The sequence below is a fragment of the Acipenser ruthenus genome, chromosome 15 (assembly GCF_902713425.1).
Source record: "Acipenser ruthenus chromosome 15, fAciRut3.2 maternal haplotype, whole genome shotgun sequence".
In the NCBI taxonomy this organism is placed as follows: Eukaryota; Metazoa; Chordata; class Actinopteri; order Acipenseriformes; family Acipenseridae; genus Acipenser; species Acipenser ruthenus.
This window is the reverse complement of record NC_081203.1, coordinates 5,060,808-5,083,512: the sequence shown is the minus strand read 5'-3', so window position 1 is coordinate 5,083,512 and position 22,705 is coordinate 5,060,808. Positions and strand designations below refer to the sequence as shown.

The 22,705-nt window shown below is 39.0% G+C and overlaps 1 protein-coding gene across 3 annotated transcripts in view; it reads left to right on the top strand.

Annotated features, from left to right (window-relative positions):
- The window catches only part of LOC117422170 (retinoic acid receptor RXR-alpha-A), a 116,863-nt gene that overhangs the window by 629 nt on the left and 93,529 nt on the right, over positions 1-22,705 (top strand). The window lies entirely within an intron of this gene.

Sequence of the window (22,705 nt, the reverse complement as noted above, 5' to 3'; positions counted from 1 at the left end):
TTGGGTAAATACACTTGCCTCTTTTCACGTTTGGTGACGAGATGTTTTCTCTTTTCAGTGACATTAATAGAAACATAAACTGGACGAGCAGTCAAGGTTTCGTCAAGCGAGAGCAACAGCGAATTTTAAGTGTAACACTTCTGTACTCGTGATTCATTTTAAACCATTTTCTATTAACTGTATGTGAGACATGTTTAATTTGATGTTTTAATGTAAACAAACAATGTTCTGCGTCAGAAATTCTAGCCATTGCACACATTCTAGCAGTGGTAGTAGTATTTTCGTTATGTCTGTGACTGTAGTTTTGCACAGTCCGTATCGTACCGGTGTGGAGTAGTATTGGCATACCATAAACTCAAACATATTTGTATTTCATGACAAGGGTTGCAGAATTTAAAAATAAAACAAGTCGAAATAATTTCACTACCCGTACTGTAACATCACACCTGATATACTAGGCTAGGGGGTACTTTAAATGCATTTCCAGCACTTTCAGAACATAAATGCCTTAACGTCAGGTTATTAATCACATTTTTTTTTTAGAACGTTTTATTTTTCATAGGCATATAAAAAAAAAATTCAACCTAAAAATATCGCAAATTGTTAAATTAAGTAGTTAAATAGAAACACATTTGTGTTTAATCCCGATATATAGTACTTTAACCCCGTGGTGAAATGGAGATAACTTTAGGGGCTCAGTCCTTAGAACCGGAGAACGGGCAAATTGATTTGATGCACTACGAATCAGCACAGGGATATGATTGGTGAAAGAAAAAACTAAAATAAAGGGAAAAATGGAACGAACGAATGAAAGGTGGCGCGCATACTCTGAGGTTTCAATGGTTACTGGCAACATCGCTACTTTTGTTGTGATTTGGTCTGGCGTTTGCATATCTCATTTGCAACAAGCAAACAAACAAACAAAACATTCAGGTTGTGGTGAAAAAACAAATGATGTAAGGCCGTGCTGTCGGAGTGCACTTCGGTGTGTGGTGGGATTGATTCAATCAGATGGCTATTATGATCACTGATCTGGAAACTAAACACAAACAGTTCAGCTCAAAAACAAACAGCAATAAGTCAAACGCACACTTCAGGTTTGTCTTAGAGTAGCTAATTCCGGCACTGGGTCTCCAACATGCGCCTCAGTCTGCGGTCTGGCTCATATATATATAATATGAGTAAACTTTTGCTCTAGTTCAAAGTTGGACCTTTTTAAAAAAAAAAAAAAAAAAAAAAACAGAAAAAAAATTGCAGCTCCAAATACGAATTGGTTTCCTGCTTAACTTGGTAGTTTTTCTTAATATTAAGTTTGTCCTACCTTTTGTTTTATTTAGGTACAGTAGTGTATAATACTTTATGGTAGGGTATGTTTAGTACTTCAAGGACAACTGTGCATTCCCACCACATGATTCCAGAATGCACATGTTTTATTGCACTTGGGAGGTGGATGAAAGTGAATCAAAGGAAGGGTTCCATTGATCTGCTGTTATTTGCTGTCAGAACTGAAACATGGCTGGCTCTGGTACAGTGACCTATTGGCTGTCAGACCATTACAATATGCTATCACCATAAAGCAGTTAGAATCACATAGTTAGATACAACCAAGCATATTCCTGAAGCGTTAAATTATTTTGTAAACCAGAATATTGGTAATAGACCCTGTTCTTTTTGTTTTACTTATTTCCTCCTTAACTGTTTGAGATGCCTTAGAATCATCCCTATGGCTTTGTGGTTAAGTAGCTTTAGACAGAGTGCCAACATAAAATTGCTCTTCTGCAGGTATCTAAGTGGAGCAAAGGAAGTACTGTAGCAGCAACCCAAGTTAGAACACAGTTTACCGGAGCTGTGAAGGAAACTCGGTATGCAGTGCAGTGAGGACCTCCCTTACCAGTCAAGCGCTAATGTAGAAAAAGTGCCTGTCAGAGCTGCAAAATGATCAGTAACCAGCTTATTTATGTACACCGTTCTTTCATTTCACATCATGTCTCTCCCACGGTGCCTCCAGATACTATCCAGACTCGGCTATGTATACATACTTAATATAAATATCCACAAGTGACAATAAACAAATCAAACACAGTACGGGCTCCCCGGGAAGTGGACAATAAAAATGAACAGTGCGAGAATACAACACAATAATCATGGCATAGACCTGGGGATTTATTTTAATGAGCAGTGGTGGATCGGAATACCGCCACCGTTAATCTCGTAGCACACGCTGATATCTCGTAACACTTCACTTTATGTTCAATTACAGGGATGGAAATAAGACTCCCATTGCATAGTAATTTGATCCATTCCAGGCTTTACTTTGAGCTTAATAAGACACATCTGAGCTGGTTACCTATACCACTGGGCTAATCAGGCTTGTAATAAAACTTGGACTGGGTGAAACTGCTATGCAATAATTTCCATCCCTGAATTATGTTAATTAATGGGTCAATAAATCACCGCTGGGGGAAAACAGAAACAGGATTAATACAGATCTTAAAGGTGGCGGTGTTTAGAACCACTGCTGCTTTCATCATTAAAACAGACCCCTAGGAATTAAAATTCATTTGAATTTCTTAGCAGTGCTAATGATGACTGGTTAATGGGCTGGTTAATTGTTAGCCTCCATATGTGATATACAGTACTACTAATAACTTTCTTAGATAACCACAAACGAATGTGTTTACAAACTCTTTATATATGGCTAGCCCAGTCAGACAGCAGCAGCTTTTTGCGGTTCCTGTTGACGATCAGCATTAGAGGATTGCTACTGGGATTAACTGGTACGTGTCCACAGTGTGCGTTTGCCTGAACCCTTGTTCTGGAATTTTCCCAGGGTAAGTGCTGGTCCAGAATGAGGGTGACCCCTTGAAGTTCATGACAATTTAATGACTGAGAAATGAATACTTTCACATTGTGTGACTTTCTTTTTTGGGGGTGTGTGTGTGTGTGTGGGGGGGGGGGGTAATTAAAAGGAGACAGCTTGGTTTATTGCACTGTTGTTTTGTGTTTCAAAAGTGATGCTGAGCCTCCTTGTGAGCGACCACAGCTGTCATTTTTATTGGCAAGGGTTATTGGGATAGTTAATGGCTTAAAGCGACAGCATTGGCTTTTCTCCTGTTCTTGTCCAGCCAAATATTTTAATCAGAGATGATGTGCTATGAAAGTAATTTTCTTCCAAAGCCCACGATTGTAGTCCTGACTTTTTTTATTGGATTTTGTATGGTTTGTTTTTTATGCTTAGACAGATATATTGCAAAAAAGACCCATATTTGTTGTAAACAGAAATATAAATCCTTATGTAATAATCATAGTATAAGAAGATATCATAAAAAGCTGTCTTTCACTAGGCTTCATAATCACCTTCTACTGTCCTGTGTTTTCTCTCCAAATTTTGTAAGGCAGTTTGGTGGGATACAGGGTATAGTGGTATGTAATATCATCAATTTAGCTTAATATATACATTGTGAATGAATATTGACAAATCTATGTCCAACACGTCCAAATTATAATGGAGAAAGAAGTTTACATTTCTAATATTTAAGTGCAAAAGAAAAATACACAAATGAAATGTCTGCAGCTGAATTCATTTATAGTGTAGACAGGTAGGTGTTATACACATCCGTCCCCATGCATTCAACCTTTGGCCTCAGAATCTTATATTATTGTGGCAATTCTATCAGGTGTGAAGGTCATCTTTTACAGTAGAAAATAAGGCCGTAAAAACAGTATTTTCTGGAAGAGTGATCTGCAAAGTTTTATTTTCCTAACACAGTACCCTTAACCCCCCCCCCACTTTTTATTATTATTTTTTTATTTTTAAATTTAGTAGTCACCAATTATTTTTTATTATTTTCTCCCAATTTAGAATATCCAATTATTATTTAAGTTTGGCTCACTGCTACCACCCCTGCGCTGACTCGGGAGCGGCGAAGACAAACACGCGCACCCCCACCCACCCCCGGGCGGCACTCGGCCAATTGTACACTGCCCCCTGGGAACTCCCATCCAAGGTTGGCAATGGAATAGCCTGGACTTGAGCCAGCGACGTCCAGGCTATAGGGCGCATCCTGCACTTTACCGGATGCGCCACTCGGGAGCCTTTACCAGATGCGCCACTTTTTATTATTTTATTGTGACTATTGCTGCCAACAAACACCTTGTAAATTCCACTAGGGCACCCAGGCTGGTTTCTAATGGTTCCTACTAACCTATTAGTACCAGATCCACCATGCTCCATATGATGCAGATGCCTTTGCCAGATTTTTGTACTTGCGTTTTTATAGATTTGTCAACTTGACTTCTGTTTGAAACATGACGAAGAAGTGTGTTCGATGTATAATTGTGAAGAAGAAATAAGCTGCCCAACATTCCTACTAAAGCAGCCTTTTTCAGTTGTCATGGCAGCTGCTGTTCTGTGTTGTTTTGTTTGTATGGCATTGCCGAGAAGTTAAAGTGACAGAGTTTCAGCTGAGTCCCCAGCCTGAACTCTCACCAGTAGGCCTAACTGCCCTGAGCTCTGGGCTAATAGGTTTCACTGATTTCAGTCCCTGAACCCCCTACCAGGCTAGGCTCTTAGCACTTACCAGTAGACCGCCTCCCAGTCACCGAACATTAACAACTAAACCTCACAGTCCCTAACTAAGCCCATTGCAACACTGCCTCCTACATTTAGTCATCAGTTACAGTGGCACCCTGATCTAGTGCACAGAAGTGAACAGAAGGAAACACTTTATTCCATTTCTGTTACACGGCAACCGCATTGTATCCTTCAGTGTGATTTTATATTTGTGTTTAAAAGCTGAAGTGTGGAAATTCAGAGGAACTGGCTGCCACAAAAGTGTGTTACCATAACGTCTGTCACCTTTTGGAGATCTAAGCTTGTGAGTCACTGCTCTGTGCTGTTCTGGACAGATGTGCATAATTAGAAATGTTTCTCAGAAGTGGCCCTGGTCTTCTGTGAAGAAACGGAACTATACCCATTGTACCACACATGGGGGGGAAAACCTGTTGGCAAAGCGATTAGCAAGTGTGCAGGTCAAGGTTCACATGCTGGTCATATAGCTCTTTCTGTAGATTGGTGCTACTTCTAGGATAAGCCTCTTAAAACTGAATGCCAGATACTGCTGGCATACTAAGTACTACAGGAATGACTGTTGCTGTACAGCTTTTGTCACTAGCCGTAGCAAAAGGTAACGTCACAGCGATGTGTTTTCCCCAAAAATTGCCTTTTGAGGAGCTTTTGAAATGTTGTCTTTTAATTGTAAAACGTATATAGAACACCGCCTATTGCAGGGAAAGCAAACTGGCTTCAACAGCGGGTCACCAGAATGAACAGTATTTACACAGGGTCGAACTTTGAGCATGCAGTCTGTTTATTGGAACAGACTGTCCCCTCAATGGCGAGAGATTTTTAGTAAGTGCTGCCAGGTCTTCATGTTCTGCTGAGCAAGTAAATCCTGAAGTTTGCACTCCTAGTCCTGCAGACAACTCAGCTCAGTTTGTTATATATATACCTCTTCCCCCATCCCCAATCAAAGATGCTAACTGCAGTACAAACTTTACAGTTTAAACGAAAGCACTAAAAAATATGGTCGAAAGAGACTTGTTTACACATTGAAAACACCCAGTTATAACATTATGTGCTGCTTCAGCAAAAAAAAATATTTTACAGTGAAACCTATGTCTATTAACCTAATTAATTGAGACGGGGGGGGGGGGGGGGGGGTGTGAAATGGGCAGTTAAAGAAATTTCTGAGTTCTAAGTGTTGTTAAAAACCTGTAGGCGCTGGCTTTCTGATTTGGAGTTGGCTGCATGTTTAAAATGAGTCACCCTTACAGTTTGAGTTTGTGAGGTTGACGGCAGTCTGTCCCCTTTGAACCCCAACCGCACTATAAACCTATGCCTCTTCTTTTACCTCTGACACATGGGATTGACAGCGACTCCACAGAGTTTTCAAACACTTCGCTGTCTGTTCTGGGTGTGACATCAATGATTGTCACAATTTCGCAGCTCATTCCAGAAAAATATAACCTCCAACATCAGCATTCTAATAATCATCACAGCCTTTTTGTGCATCTCTGCTAATTATCTCATCATTTAATTGTCCGCCCGTATGCCAGTCATGAAACCCATCTGATAATAATATCGGCGCTTAATACTCTCAGTGAAGCAAACAATAGACATCTGTTGGAGTTTCTGAATTGCTCTTTGTAGGTTTCAATGGCAAGGACAGCTGCACAGGTGTCTTAATATGGTGGCAGGGGATCACAGCTGCCTGTCAGTTTGCCAAACCCAGGCTGAATGTATAATCTCTAAACTAAATTAATGGTTGTAAAACAATTTAAAAAATGTAAACCAAATAAGTAATTGGAATAATTTTTTGTACCTACTTAAACATGTACAATGATCTTTTCGCAAAATATGCAACAAGAAAAGTAATGAGTGCTATTAAACCAGGTCTTTTGCAAGATGCAATACCAAAACTTTGTACAAATTGCTGTTTGTACTGGACTATATAAGGTAGTATGGTATTGATTTATGTTCTGCAAAATGTGAAATATTTTTTAAGTAACAAAGGCAGAAACATTTATTTCCCAGCACTTAATTCTGTCTCAGATCTATTCAGCAGGCCTGGTTTTTATTGCTTTTTGCTTGAGTACAATATTTGCATAAGTTATTTCTGTAAAGGAGAAAAGCCGTGTTAACTGATGCCTGCTTAAGAGTTCCTGAATTAAGCTGTTTCTGTGTCTTCCCAGTAGAAAAAAAGTACACCACGAAAGCACAAGGTGTTTAAATGAAGACCAATATCCACCAACTGCAATTTTCTATCAACATTTGGGGAAGTTGTCAGTAAATGGAAGTAATAGCGTAACTCTCTCACCCTGCCTAAATCTGTAGTGGTTTTAACCCTGTAGAGTTTTATCACATGAATGTAATTAGAATGGTCCCTATGGGTTAGCTTATAGGTTTACATTATGGTTATTAAAGTAAGAACAATATTATTGTTTCAGGGGTTAAGTCATGTTAACAGGTGTTTTAAAATATAATTCTGAAACTGTGGGGCATGTTCACAAAACTAGTTTAACATCAGTGTCAAAGCCGTCTCTTAACTCTGTACGACACTGAGAAAGGTGAAGGAAAAAGTCAAATGTGTTGATCTGAACCTTGTTTACCTGGTGGACAGGTAGGATAATGTTGTGTTTTGTGGGTGTAGATGTAATAAGAACATTTACAAAAACCAAAACCAAAGCTGGACTCATTATTTGTCTCTCACCTTTGTCGCCTGTCTGTTGGGTTATTATTATTAGTTTATTTTGCAGACGCCTTTATCCAAGGCGACTTACTCTCTCTCGGGTGTGTGAACTATGCATCAGCTGCAGAGTCATTTACAATTACGTCTCATCTGAAAGATGGAGCACAAGAAGGTTAAGTGACTTGCTCAGGGCCACACAATGAGTCAGTGGCTGAGGTGGGATTTGAACCGGGGACCTCCTGGTTACAAGCCCTTTTCTTTAACCACTGGACCACACAGCCTCCACACAGTTCCTGAAATGTTGGCAGGTTTTGTGACTTGCAAATATTCTTCTTATTTTAAGGCCTGTAACAGTCTTGATTGTGACAACATTGTAGCAAGGGAGCACTGCAAGTCCTGAGTTAAAACTAGGAAGAAAATAAGTCTGCTAGACAAATGTTTAGGCTAGTGCTGTCATCACACCGAAGAATAAAATAATTGGAAATTACAGATGCAATCATACAATTAGTTCTTTGAATGAGGTTTGTTTGAGATCTGTCTTGAGTAATGAAGGTTCCCACATACGTTAGGAATTTCCACCTCTGCATACTTTTTGTTAAAAGACCAGACAGCTGGAAGGGTTGTGTTTGCTGCAATTGAAATAAATGATTTTGAATAGGTGCCTACCTAAATTTAGCTTTTGATATTTGTTATGATGAGCTCAATTTAAAATAATAAAAAAAGTGTAACTGTTTCAAAACTAAATTACTTTGCTTAAAGGTTTCTCTAAGATAACTAATCTGATAGGTTCAGTGTCTAATATTGAAAAATAAAAAATAAAAAATAATGGTGTAGATGTACACACACCTGTATTTGAGTAAGGTTTTCTATCCTATAAAGCATCCTGCAGTTTCAACTGTAGTTATCTCTCTAAGACCCAATACAGGGTTCCAGTGTTAAAGTTTAGAACTGTTTTTATTACATATTATTACATAAACTTGTTTTATTACACGTTTAGATTACATATTCATAATATATATATATATATATATATATATATATATATATATATATATATATATATATATATATATATATATATAATATTTATTTTCTCTTACTTGTTGGCTTCTTTAACAACAGTTTCATGAATTTGAAAATAGTTTCTGTGGTATTAAACAGTCTTTTATGTAAATCTTGAGCTTGTATAAGCCTGTGTGAAATGTATGAAAGCAAAAATCAAAGATGTGAATAAAAAGGGGCCTAGTCCTTAGAACATCTTTGAATATATAATATTATGGGTTTTTTTTAACTAGTATATTAAATGTCTGAAACGGATAGTAAGAGAGAGAAAGAGCTTCTGTCCCAGCCTGCCTTCACACCGACTGCTCTTTCCTGTCGCTGTGTGCAAGTAAACAACAAGCAAAGAAAACAAATCATTAAATGTCTGTTGAGATCAGAGTGACCACCGAGGATGCTTTGATCATTCTGAACCCTAAGTGCTATTGAGCGTCGGCCCCCTTTTGATCTATAGCCCTCGCCCTGGAGTGTGCTTTGCAGGTTGCGTTGTACAAGGAAAGGGTTGATTCCTTCCCTAATTAACTGTGTCCTTTAGATTGAGCAACCAGCTGTAACAAACAAGGCTGCTCCATAGACCATCCTAGCAGCTCATTTTGGCGTGTAAGGAAATATAACCACATTTACAATAATGAGATCTGATTTAAATGGTAACTGGAGGATCCAAATGCTGCTGTTTTATATCCATATTTTTTAAGGAGATGCTGTTTTACTGTACAGTAGTGATATTTTGATCCTCTATGGTTTACATCCGTTGAACAGAGCTCAATAGTTTCACTGCTCTTTGTAAATAGGATCATACATATTGTGTTTCATTATCTGCTTTTGTTACGTGTACAAGGCTACGGACTGCATTGACCTTTTTGAAATGCACAATCTTAGTGTAGACAAAAGGGTATAAATGCATACCATACCATTTCTCCATCACGTGCTATTTTTGCATCACCCACCCCAAATGAGGTAACGCCTCCACTTGAGCTGGATTGACCCCATAAAGAAACAGAATAACTGTTTTCTATAGTTTAATTTCTTTTTGGTTAGAATTATAGACCAAGCCCCTCCATTCCTACCTGTCTGCCTACTTCCCATAGCATTGTGATTTGTTTGCAGTGTGCGTCTCTTTGATCTGGCTTCAGAATTCAATGTGGCGTGTGGTTCATAGTTTATGGGCCTAAAGCAGGTGTTTCTGCATTCTGCAATGAAATTCAATACATAGCATAGACAGCAGCTGAATCTTTTGATATTTGTGATGTTTTGAATGGTTCCTGGTGAGCATATTTGTCCCTTTTCCTCCCTGTGTCATATTATCTTGCTTCCCTGGTTACTTCCTGTACCTGCTGTTAATAGAAGATGACATATAGAGATAGATCTTTACCCGCTATCTAACTTCCTGCTTCCTTCAGTCGCTGTTGCCTTGGACACCAGAGGGTCAGACGGCAGGTTAAGAACCATCACAACAAACAGAGAAAAAAATGTTGTACAATAAGGAATCTCAAGAAAAAACAATTATAAGCTGCTAACCATTTATGTATTAGGCCGACTCTCTCTGTTTGTATCCCACAGTTGAGTGTAGAACAGCTAAGGCAAAGTGTAATATAACTGGGGGATGGGGCCAGGAAGTGAAGCCTTGCATGAGCAATTCAGTACCCAGTTTTCCTTCAGTTATAACCTCCTCATTTCCCTCTTGCTCTCTTCTTTAACAAAACCCAGAGGTGTTTATGGAAGGATCCTTAAATGTGTTTGAAAAACCAGAGGCTGTACAATGGGGAACTGTATTGGCTGCCTTCAGTCCTTGGGTGTGGAAAGGATGGGGGAGTGGGTGCCGATCCTGCAGCTGGAGAATTTCAGGGGACATTTTAGGAACATCTGGAGAAATGTATTAGGGTCCCTCTTTGATTTTTAACATGGTCCACTGCCAACATGTTCAAATATACCAGTGGATTGGGGGGGGGGGGGGGGGCGGGGTCATTTGAACAACAGAGAACTTCATTGTATTGCAGTTTGAGTCATTCCATTCATTATCAACAGCTTAATTAGATACACCTGAGCTTGTAACATGCTGTATAAAATATGGCTAATTAATCTGACCGTAAAATTTGCCATAACTCAAACTGCTATGAATGTGGGTGTTTCCATTGCTGCAGTGCATATGTATTATTCATTTAAAACATGTACAGTTTTAAATTATTAATCTTAACGTGAAAGCCATTTCTACAGTCAGGCATCATTTATACATCTCTCTCTGTTTCAAGTCAGCGTTTTGGCCCCTTTATCAACACGTGATTTTAGGCCATCGTCATTAGCTCAGGCACCTAGGTAAACCATTTTCATACAGCAAGTGTGGAAAAATCTAGCGCTGAATAACTTTTTTGCATTTAACTCTAAAAAGTGAACAACCTTTCAATTAGGAGACTCTATCCTTGCAGTCATTCAAATCCAGCGACGTAATGGAGGGCCGACAGCACTGCTCCAAATCAGACTGCGTTGCTAAGCAGATATGGGGCTTGATCTAAGGAAAGTCATTTCTCAAATCCAGACGTCTAATAAGATTTAAACATGCTTTCTTTTCATACATTGTACATTTTCTATAATCAGAATACTCCATGAACGTACATGGAGTTCTGTGTTTAGTTCACTTAACAGGAGGGCTGTAAAGAACCCACTGAGGGCTTGCTTGTTACTTGGCTGTCCTCATTCATAGATTCTGCTTTCTGTTGTGTAAAGACGTCTGGAGTCTCATTTGTGGGTGTGACAGGGTGGCTGTCCAGTGACATCAGATCAGAAGCAGGAAGGACACCAGTACTGCAGATTCAAAATAAAGACATGGCTGCGCCGTTTATTTAAATACAAAAATAAAAATAAAAGGTTCAAACAGAAAAAGACTGTGCTCGCAGAGCAAAATAAATATGTTAAACAAAAATAATCACGAACATAAAACAAAACAACACAGGTCAGGCTGGGCAATTGCTGTCACTGTTCTTGTGTTACTATTTTTTAAGTCTCTCTCCGCTCTCGCTCCTAACACACCCACACTGAGGGTAGAGAGCTGCAGGTTTATATACAGGTGACCATCTCCCGATTAGCAACAAATTAATCACTTAATCAACTCGGGAGATGGCCACCTTCTGCACAAGGTTTTTAATTTATTCCCGGCAGAGGACGAGCACCAATCTCGCCTCTGCCAGAACACGTTTAAAAATAAACAAAACAATAACAGACATGGCGCATGGCTCTCGCCGTTACACATTTTTAAATAAATACAAAAACACACGGCGCCTCACCGTCATAAAAATACAAATAAATCATAAAACAAACAAATACAAAACGATAATCTGCACAGGGGCGGAGGGGGGGAACCCCGTAATAAAAATAAACAAGTAAATAATACGTACAGGGCTCCTCGCCCCGTTACAGTGGGATTATCTGCACTGAGAGTAATGCAATATATTAGTGTGCGCTGCTGCTTCACTGCTTTGTGGTGTCAGCAGGTGCTAATAGGAGGAAATGGTTAAAGCACATTGAAATATACATGGATTTTCAGTTGTGGTTTTACAGTGAAAGAGCACAGTGGTTAGAGGTAGAGCTCTGGGCTGTAGTGTGGAAATTAAGTGACTTTGAATATTTCCCAGTGATTGGAGAGGTAGACTGCAGCTACTATAAGAGAAAGACTGCAGCTAAATAGTTGGTGTCACAAAGTTGCTGCAAGAAAGTTGGTTGGTTTCGAGTGTCTTGGAGATTTGAGTGCTGTCAGTATAGACCACAGGTGGCCAAACCACGGCTTGCAAGCTGCATGGGGCTCTTGGGCAGTTCAAGTCTGGCTCCCTTTAAACTGCTGGGTGACGCTCACTTTGCTGGTTCATTGAACTGAAGAAAGAATAATAGAGAGAAAGTAAAAATAAACACAAGTTTATTATTTTTGTTCTCTGTATTCATTCGTGTTAATTATTCTTTCTTCTCTCCCATTCTCTCTCTCCTGTTTCTTTGAGCCTGCATGTTCACTGCACGGATATTTTGTCACTTGTTGACTTTTTGACAGCGCTCGCTGGTGTGTGCGTATTTCGATCACCGACAGAAAGCCGGATGTGCAGCTGAAAGTAAATTTCATAATTCTGAAGCTTTAAACTAGACTGCGAGAAAGAGTTTGCTTTCACTGAAAACAGTGATAAACCCGAGTCTCATCTGCAACAGATTGCTTACACATTGTAGACTCTACAAGGCGAGCAACCTCAAACATCATTATGCAACAAATCACAACACATTTTCATCGGAAATATCCTCCTGGATCAGACTTAAGGCAGATGCTCCTTTCAGCTTTCAATAAAGAAGCTGATGTAATATTGCTTGTGCCAAATGACCTTATTGTGCCAAATGACCTTATTCAGATGAATGAATCGTTTTATAAAATTGGAGTGTTGGTGCTAGACTAGAGAATGCAGGTGTAAATGTTATATTGCAGGTCTAAAATGTTAATTATATTTACTTATCTTGCATCTCGTCATGGGCAGGTACTGTAATCCCTTTCAAAATAAATACAGTGCATTTGTCATCCATAAAGCTCTCAAAAGTATCTAATACACCTAGCAGTCCTGCTTTTACATCCAGCATTCAGATCTTCAAGGGAAGAGCTTGTCAAAAAGAACCCTTTTTTTGGTTAAATCAGGTCAGTTAATGTATTTTGCTTCATAATAACTGAATCTATTTTATTTAAAGTGTGTAATACATACAGTATAAACAGAAATAATGGCAATGTATACACCAATAACACCAATGTATTAAACTTTAAATAACACACGGGTACAATAAAAAATAAAAATTACACAGAAACTGTGTAGGCTTTGCAATGTTCTATCCCTTGTTCTTGTGTATTTTGCTGCCACCACGAGATAGCCTAACAACTACTGTACTGCACAACAAAGCTAGTATTTGAAATGTCTTGCTCACAAACATTTCATGTCTTGCAGTGTACGTCTTGCTCTCTCGACCATATGGAAATTTTGGTATGCAGCTCGTAGGGTCAGGAAGTTTGGCCACCCCTGGTATATACAATTTAGGGTGTTCAGACACACAAGTCCGAACCCATAGTGAATGAGGAAAATGAGTTGGTAGGGGAAAAATACTGGCCCAATCATTTTGACAAACAGCAATCAACAAAATGATGGCTGCTGCATCACTAACAGGAGGCTGTCTGGAGGCCTCAGAATGAAGGTGGTGAATGGGTGAAATCCACATTTCTCTACAAAATGCTGTATTAAACCAGCTTGTATTTTCAGGGGGAGGGCTGTAAAACATCTATGTATTCATTTTAAGCAACCCATCCTTGGTGTCCTATTGCTGCTTATCTGGATGTATTATTCAGACATTGCCCCACTGTGGCGAAATTCCTTACCTGCCGATAATGGAGAAATTGATACTGTTCCTCACCTCAGTTTTAAGCAGCGCTGAAATGAGAACAAAAAAAATAAATACATCCTCTATTTTGGCTTGTGATCAGCATCAGTGTTGTGATTGGTATTAGAGAATTTGTCATGATGGTAATTATAAATGTTTGTTGTAAATATTATAAGGAAAAATATATATTATTATTGTTTGTAAAAAAAAAGAAACCCACAGGGGCTTGAACACAGCTGACTCTGGGTTCTTGCTAAAGAGGGATAAGAGCAATACAGGTAGTAATGAGAAGCCACTGAATTCTGTATTAATCTTCCACATAAACCTGATCAAATAAATACAACACCATAGTCTAATATTTACAATATTTACAGGAGGGAAATGTTCTTTAGAGAACGGCTCTTCTGGAGGTTTCCCCACAGTCATTGCATCATTTCATACGTAAAATTAAAGTCAAATAAAAAAAATGAGAAGGTATACCATTTTTTTATTTATGGGGATGAACACGTTCAATTTTTTTGAAAAATGTATGCATTATGGAATGTTAAACGTATTCATCCTTAAAAAATAAACACTTGTTATTTTGGCCTTTTTTTTGGTAATGTAAATATCATCTCAACAAAATTAAGACATTTCCATGAATATCATAAACCACCTTAACAGAGTGTGATCTTTTAGAGTATCTCCTAATTGAAAGGACTGAGTGTGTCCTTAATGATGAGCGAGTCTTTATACAGAGCTAATGAGAAGGAAAGAGTTTACACACTGGCTTCTAACCAATGCGGTCCCAGTACTTGGAAGAAAGCGTATGTACCAGAAATTGATGAGCTTTAAAGAGATAATTGTATACTGCAGCAGTCACCCTGTTGGGCTGATAAGGCAAGGACAGAACTTGTCTATAAATGAATAACTTCGGGTCTGGCGCCTGAATGTTTGTGGTTTGAGGGAAAGATTTGGCAGGCTGGAAATCATAATTGCCTGTGACAGTTCTACTACGGAGATGTATCGCCAAAAAAGGCTTTGATTTCCATTGATTCAAAGCTGCAAGTATAAATAGCAGTTCCAGTGTAAAGGAATCTTGAAGTGTGTGCTTTTAGTATTTTATATTATGTTTATTAATCTTGTAATATTTATAGTCCGCCTCATATTTTTCCCCACATTTTCAGCACACGGGGAAACACTGGAGTGGTAAACTTGTGTGTACCAGACATTTGTTTTGCCCCTAGGAAACTAGAAAGTAAGTTTTGATTCTAATCAGAGCACAGTGTTATTTGATCTATGTTTACCTAGAAGGCAACAAATCATAAATTTACAATAAGTCTGTCTGGCATTTTTACCTGCCTTGTGGTATGTCTTTTCATTCTTTGTCTTCTCCAACTGTAAATAGAAAGCGATCTGGATTCCACCATTAATCATCCGGAATTCTACTTTATATACTCAGTCTGTCAGTATCTATAACTATACTGTATCTATTTGTTCGAGTGTCTCACTGTGGGTCAATCTACCTACTAAAGATATATGAGTGTCATCTACAGTACTGACTTACCTACTTACAAACAAAATTAAGAACGCTTGACTCTACCTACTAAAGATATGAGTGTCATCTACAGTACTGACTTACCTACTTACAAACAAAATTAAGAACGCTTGACTGGAAGATCCTGTTTTACAATGTCTCAGGTTTTTAATACCTACTGTAGGCGGTTGTCTTGAAGTTCAAGTTTGTTTGAGCGAGGTGCGGAAATGGGTGTTGAAAAAGCGTTCTAGAAATGTCTGGCTGAACTGACTATCCTTAAAGCACAGTAATGGAGTGAGTGAGATCTGATTCATGTATTCCAGCAGACAGGCGGTGGATTCCCAATTTGATGATTTTTCTTTTGTTCGCATTTCTGTGGAGGTGGCTATCTTCACAATATTGCAGTTTCAATTTCTATTAGTATTTCATGACCAGGACCCCTGAATGTGATGTACAATAAACAGAAAAGAGCACAAAAACATTATACAGAGGAAATTTATGCATAAATGATGTGTGAAATAAACCGCACACTTTCTGCTGTACAGAAGAGTGTTGCCCTTCTTTTTGTACTAGGTAATTTGATGGGGTACTGGATTTATTTTACTCCCAGGAGATTTTTATACTTCCTGTTTAAATTTCGAACAAGTTTTCCAAAATTTCTGTTGCCATTCCATTTTCTTCCCACTACCTCTATCTTCTCTCTGCCGGCCAATGTTACCAGGAACTGAAATGCAATGTGTAGTAGTCGTAGTAGTAGTAGTTTTAATACATTGTTCACAAACTTTAAAGTTGCGGGAATGTGTTTTTCTGGATACAGAGCGAGAGAGAGGGGGGCTGTTTACATGATGAATGTTCTGGAAGGGCTGAATGTCTGGCAGGCGCTGTATTTGTATGATGTGATTCTGTTATTTACTCAATCCACTGGCCTCCTGTGTCCAAGCAGCCTTTCTGTTCTTGTTGCGCTTCCTTTTCCCCCTCTCTCATCCATAGCTATATTTTTTCACTCCCTTCTTTTTTCTTTCTGTCTTTCTCTGTGCACTTTCTGCTGGTTATGAATGAAAACCAGATTTACAGGTTCCCACTCCTCTTAAATGTACTTGCTCTCCGTCTAGGAAGCCTGTCCTTTAAGCAGTAAACAATAAAGGATATCTGGACCTCAGTAGTAAATAACATAAACAGAAGGCTTATGTTCTTGTATATTCAGTCGTGAAAGAAACTCCTAAAATAAATAACGTTTAGGTAAAGAAACGGTCGACAAGACTGCAAGAACTTTTTACTGCAGCGCAGTACGAGCGTCATTTTAGTTATAGCAGGTCTGTCAAAAGCTGTCTTTCATGAAGCCGGCATTCAATGTAGGTTGATTCTTAAGCACTGGTGTTAACAGGAGAAGGTATTCATGTCTTGTGAGAGATTGAGAGATATCAGATCCCACTAGTGTTTGTAGACATGGTGTTCTGCATTTTTTCTTTTTTTTTAATCCTGTGGAAACGGAGACTTCCTTGCCTCCCTATCAGGGTGGCCCTACCTGGGCAGGCCTGTCGTTGTGAAGTTCTCAGTGCTTGTAAAATCCCTATACATGCAGAATCTGGATTACAAAATGATACGACAAAAACAAGTAATGTTAAAACAGTTTAAAAAGAAAAAAAAGGCCCTGGACCCTGCCCCCAACAAAACTCAATATTTGTTTTGTAAAATAAAATAATAATCCAGCCCGCAGTCTATGCTGGATCATGTGACTTGACCTAGTTTTCTCCTTGTTTCTTTGTGACAAGTCAGTAATTGCAGATTGCCTGTGTTTGTTGACTGAGTGCTTTGATTTTATGCATTAGCAAAAAAAAAACAAAAAAAACTTGCTAGTGCTTTGCATTCTTTTTTTTTCTTTAAAGATAAATGATTAATTATATTCTCCTTTTTGTAATTGCCAGTTGTTAATAAAATGTGAATTAGCCCTCTGCTGCATACTGTAACCGAATTACAAATGGACAAGTCACTAATCATTTAAAAAAAAAAAAGTTAAGTTCCTTGAAAACAAATGACATGGCATTGTTCCAACTATATGGGCTAGTTTGGTTTCTAAAACAACAGGGGACTTCGATTCTAGCATTTTATTACTTAATCTGGATGCTTGACACGTTTTGCCTTTTTCCAGCAGCATCCAGTTCCTGTCCACTCTAGCATCCCCCTAGTTTAACAAGCCATTTGATGTCAAGAGAGCTAAATTCAAGACTAGTGGCTTAAGGTATCGCGGGTCAGAAAATTGTGACTTTAAGAGATCCATCATTTGAAATGTACTCCTTTTGCATACATAGTCCATAACGTCAAACACTGAAGTAATGCTAGAAGAAAGTCAAGTTTAAGTATCTACAGTATTCTTCATTTTAGTTTAATAGTACTAAACCTGAAGCCATTTGCTAAACTCCTAGATATCCCATTATCCAGAACGTCAAGTATTGTTTATTAACTGGCAATACCGTGGTAGCAAAGTACTTTATGTACGCATTTACTGAATTTTAGGTTTACCTTTTCACTCGGTGAGTTCCCAAGATTGTGTTCAAGAAGTGTCTGAATTGTAAACAGTTAGGGCTGTAACGAAGGGTACATATTGACCTTCGAAGGTTCGGAACACATTATAGTATTCACACTTTGACGGTTTCTGTTAATGGAGAAAGAAAGAAAATAACCGAGTGCGTGAATGCCGCCTGACAAACCTTCGAAGGCTTAGAACTACCTTTGAATTCCTGGCTAGCGAACGAACCTTCGAACCTTTGAACACAGCCCTACAAACAGTACAGTTTTGTTTACTGCACTTACTGCAGTTAATGGAAACTCTTAATGTTTGCCATGTTTTTTTAGCTTACATAAAGCAACTGATTGTAACGATTTCCTGTGGTTTTCCTATGCTTTTAATATGCTATGTTGCAGTGGTTCTCTATTTGTAAAAATTAAACTGTTTTAGGTTAATAGGTGTGATGCATAATGGCATTAAAACCGCCTGTCTTTTACCTTTTGAGTAGCAGTAGCTGATGTTCTGTGCAGTATTGTTCATCCTGCCCTGGCTGCTGAGGATAGAAGGCGCCTTTTACATGCTGTTCAATTGGCACAGCTGGCAGAGTTCATAGCCCTACGTTTTTCCCATGAACCCAGTTCCCTGCTGAACAGAGGTTAGTCCGAGCAAGGAGGCCTGCCCATGTTGGCACAGACTGCAGGAGGGAAGTTCTGATTTTTCCGTGGCACACAGGGTGCCTAGTGGTATGCATGGCACGGTGCCATTCCTGAAGAGTGTTATCAGACTTTGAAGCAGGTGAAGACTTCCTTGGCACAGATAGCATGGTTCTCTCACACATGAAATATATACCAGATTCTGCCGAGTCAGTGCCCATGGGGCGGAAAAATTACAGGCATTATTGCAGAGGGAGTATTTTAAACATTAAGTAGATTGAGCACAGCACACAGTCCCGATAAAGAATGAAGAAGTGTAGGTAATGTATGTAATAACTAGGGAAATTCAATTCAAAGCTGCTGCAGCATATCCACTGTATTGTCATTTCAGGTCTTTTCACAAAATAAACAATAAACTTTATTTAAAAATCAGTAATTTAAAAATATATACAGTCAACTCTCTTTATACCACCAGGTAAGGGCCATGGGCAAAAACGGGCAGTAAGCGAAGGTGGCGTTATAGTGTGGGTCAACAAAAAAAATTCAAACTTTTTTTTTACTGTACTGGTCATTTGAACTTTACTGTCTGTGGTGTGACTGTAGCCAGCTGAATACTATCCCTGATTGAACGATGCCATCTATTTATTTCACAAAGCAATTTTTAAGTTCAACAGCATTCTTTTTTAAGCATTCTTTTTTTGAAGATACATCAAAACAATGTCCTCACTATGGTTCCTTAAACCAAATTGAATGAAACACTGACAGGTACTTTGGACAAAGGAGGGGATGGATAGTTGCCCTGGGCGACGGGTGGGCCATGGGAGTTGCCGAAGAGAAAGGAGGAGGTGTAAACTGGTTGTTGTTGCTAAGGGAGTGAGAATCCCGCTAAACACATGAGATGAATAAATTAATGAAGTGGTCTAGATTTAAAATCCTGGTAGTAATCCTACTTCTGCAAAGGCGAGGCACAAGGACAATCCTTGACTTCATCTGTTGATTACCCTCTTATTTTATAAGGATATCTGACGGATAGATTAAGGGATTATGGGGAATATTTCCATGATCTAATTTGTTGCCTTACTACATTATCTCTCCCGCATACTCTCTTGTTGTTCTTATTCTGTCTTTTTTTTTTTCTTATAACTTTTTTCCTTTTTTTATAAACAAACTTGAATGACTTCAAGACTGGAAGAAAATTGGATTTTGTAGGATTTGAGATGGATAAGGAACAATTAATGTCTGTGGTTTAAAAAGCTTCCAACCAGCAATTCAAACCAAGCACTGAAAGCTGAATTTGAGATATTTTGCTGTCTGACTTTTCATGGCATTTTGAGGTAACTCTGTGGCTCCAGACAACCTATTTTGTTGTGGTCATATGCATTAGGACAGATATATCTGACCTTATGTAAATTTTGATACCACAACTAATAGCTTATAAAAGCCACCATGTAAAATACATGGCATTAACATAACATAATTTACAGTTTTTCGGAGGCTTACCGTATAGCTGTCCCAAAATGTGTTTTACAATGATGTTCATTTCTTGGTGGTGTTTGTTTACTACATAGTATAGCTGGCTATTTACTCCTCTATTGTCAGGAAAGTTAAATAACTAGTTTGTTTGCATTCCCTTACTGGAGTTCAGGCTTTCAGCACACAAACTTCCTCCCACTCATGGAACACTGCATGCCACTGGTTCATTCTGTCATCGGGACGTTACAAATTAAACTTCAAGTTCTGTTAAAAAATAAGCAACCAAAGGGCTGATCTTCTCCATGCTGTATAGATTCACCCGTAACTATAAAACTCAATTTTGCTAAATTTAGGAATAGTAAAAGAAACTAAATTAATTCAAGGACAAACACAGGTCTTTTTTTCTCATTGTCTTCAAATGTCCTAAAGATTCGAAAATCTGCAATAACATCCCTATTGAAATGCCATTGCAGACATAACTACAGTATAGACATCACGTGCTTATTCATCAGTATTGAAGCTGTTTAACACTGTGTATTTCCCCACAGGCCATTTCATTCTAAATGTGTATGTAGTGTCAGTACAGAATCCTATGAAGGATCTAGAACACAGCTCATACTGTACACATGTGACGCCTTGAACGAATAACTTTCCATTCAAACATAAAGCCGAGGAGAAAGAAGCATCTTTTGCTGCATGAGACTGTTCATCTCTTGCAGAGAAATGAGCATTTTTAAAGTATGAGTGGGGGAGGGCAAGATGACATCAGTTCTTTCAGAGCTTAACTTACCCAGTGAAGCTTAAATGAGCCGTGTGCATTTCCCAGCTGTAGCGTGTTAAGCGAACAAAACTAGATTAGATAAAATGATAATACTCATAACTGTATACAGCAGGGTTCTTGTCTTTGCTGGAATCTGGGTCAGTGCCTGAAACAGACATTGTTTACCTGTTAGTGGAAAAGCGCTTGGACTATAAAGACATGCAGTATGAGGTCTTTTAGATCAGTGGTGTGCTACAGCTGGAGGTTGTGTTTAGCAGAATGATTGTAGAGAGGACAGTACACTGCATACACATTTTTATATGTGCTTTTTAATGCACTGAAGCATCTCTTCACAGTACAAAGCCAGTGAATTACAGTGCAGAGTGACTGCAAATGCAAGAAACCGCTACTCATTCATCAACAATCTTAAATGGTGGCAAGTCACTAAAGCCTGGTTTTTATGTTTTGTGAATTGCATAGGGCATCCCCAGACTATTACTGTTTCTTTATCACTTGCAGAGAAGTTTGCAGCCTAAATCCTTACGATTTATACACTGACTGACTTTTATAGATGGCCAGTGGGTGGTGCTTGGGTGGCAGTTGCTTCCATGTCCGCACACATTCCAGAACAAATCTCAAAAGGAGAAATCCCTGATGGAGGCGATAGTCACACCTCTCCTGAATAATTGGAAGACCTTGCAGAAACGTTGGTTTGAAACAGTGCTGTTCTGGCTTCCCTTGGTGACACTATTGACAGTGTCATGGCAGGTGTTTGTCCTGCCTTAGTGCATTCAGAGTTCTACTGCTTATAAAAAATACATTGAACTACATGTTAGAGCTGTATGCAGGCTAGAGGTCTTTACAGGTCCAAATGAATCAACCCGACCACGAACCGACAACTATTTACCCAACCCAACCCGATGTAAAATTCTTGTTGTTAGACCCGGATCCGACCCGGCCCGAAAAAACAGTGATATGCTTTTCCTTTCCCCAGCTTGGTATATGCACAGACTAGATACAGTATTAAAGCAGTGTGTTTTTTTTCCAGTCAACCTGGAAATCTGGCTGAACTACAGATAGTGTTTATTCCATCATGAACCTACACGGAGGACTGCAAAATTAAATATATAATCTGATTGTGTAAAAAATCCAAAGATAAATACATTATCTGAAAATCAAATGAACTGAAGTATGATCTCGTAAATGCGTGATTTTATTACAAACTTAACACAAGAGCTAATGGAATTGAGATGTAAAATTTGTGTTTTGCAAAACTTGCTTTTGTTCTTTGTCCAATGATTCCCACACTTGCATTTTTCTGTGAGCTTTTGTTCATGGAATTCGTTTTTCTTAAGTTTTTTCTTCACATCCTTCATAAACAAATCCATTACTCCGACTTTTAAGAATGATCTAAAAGAAACACCTTCGATGTAGGTCACATGTCTGGTGCTGCACTCTGCAAGCCGTGGCATGTGCTACTGGGGGAAGTAAATCCACGCAACAGGAATTATAAACAATGATTTTTAGTACCAAAGAAAGCCACTTTAATAGTGAGTAAACAAAATTGGACCCGACCCGAGTGTTGCATGACAATTTTGCACCCGGAAACCCGTTCGGTACGGGTCGGGTCTCAGGTCGTTGGGTCCGGGTAGACCCGTGGAGACCTCTAATGCTGGCTAATGTTTGTAGCATCACTGATATTGTGTGAGCACAGTGCCCACATGGCCTTGTACCTTGTTAAATCTGTAGTAGTACATTCTGTTCTGAATATTTCCTGGCTCTGATGTAGGGGGAAGGGGGGTTGAGTTCATGTAATTGCTTTTGTGTTCTCTTTGCATTAACATTGACATTTTGGGGGTCGGGCAAACAGTGATTGGTTGTGATAAGACAGGGTAGGGCCCGGTTGGGGTTATAGGGGAGGGTTGATGAAGTTAGAGCTACCTGACAAGACAGCAGAAAGAGGGCTTCGGGCTGGGAAACAAACAGGGACGGGTTCAGAGTCACCTTCTCTGGAGCAGAGCCTGCAGTGCTGGGATCCTGTCACGATGGGAAGTGTGCATCAGGAGGCAGTGAGCAAGAGAGCGCGCAGGCAGGGAGGGGCCT